Here is a 596-nt window from a genome sequence, read left to right as displayed (position 1 = left end):
GCTTTTTATGTACGTGTAAAAAGCCTTGGGATTTTCCTTAACCCTATTTGCCAATGACTTTTCGTGACCCCTTCTAGCCCTCCTGACTCCTTGCTTAAGTTCCTTCCTACTTTCCTTATATTCCACGCAGGCTTCGTCTGTTCCCAGCCTTTTAGCCCTGACAAATGCCTCCTTTTTCTTTTTGACGAGGCCTACAATATCACTCGTCATCCAAGGTTCCCGAAAATTGCCGTATTTATCTTTCTTCCTCACAGGAACATGCCGGTCCTGTATTCCTTTCAACTGCCACTTGAAAGGAAAATCTGCCTTCTCTGAGGATTGAACTCAGGACCTTCAGATTATGAGACTGACGCGCTGCCTACTGCGCTAAGAAGGCCGTGCCGTACAAAGTGGTGCTGGCCATGCACGGTCCCCACCCGCCAACCGCGACTCCACAGCCCACCCCCTGGCCACCCCCCACCAGTCCCCCCAGCCCTAGCAGAACCCCTCCCCGGCCAACGGCATGGATCCCGGCTGGGTGTGGTGGCACTGGACACTGTCCGCAGTTGCACACAGGGTTCATGCATACACGGGACCACAAGTGGCCAGCGCCGTCG

The 596-nt window shown here is 54.0% G+C and overlaps 1 non-coding gene across 1 annotated transcript; it reads right to left on the bottom strand.

The window, feature by feature from the left end:
• Positions 1-303: 303 nt before the first annotated feature.
• trnam-cau (transfer RNA methionine (anticodon CAU)) lies at positions 304-376 on the bottom strand. The gene has a single exon. It is a non-coding gene; the product is annotated as a tRNA-Met (tRNA).
• Positions 377-596: the final 220 nt, after the last annotated feature.

This window comes from Scyliorhinus torazame, chromosome 21 (genome assembly GCF_047496885.1).
Source record: "Scyliorhinus torazame isolate Kashiwa2021f chromosome 21, sScyTor2.1, whole genome shotgun sequence".
NCBI classification, from domain to species: domain Eukaryota; kingdom Metazoa; phylum Chordata; class Chondrichthyes; order Carcharhiniformes; family Scyliorhinidae; genus Scyliorhinus; species Scyliorhinus torazame.
This window is presented reverse-complemented; position numbering and strand designations above follow the sequence as displayed.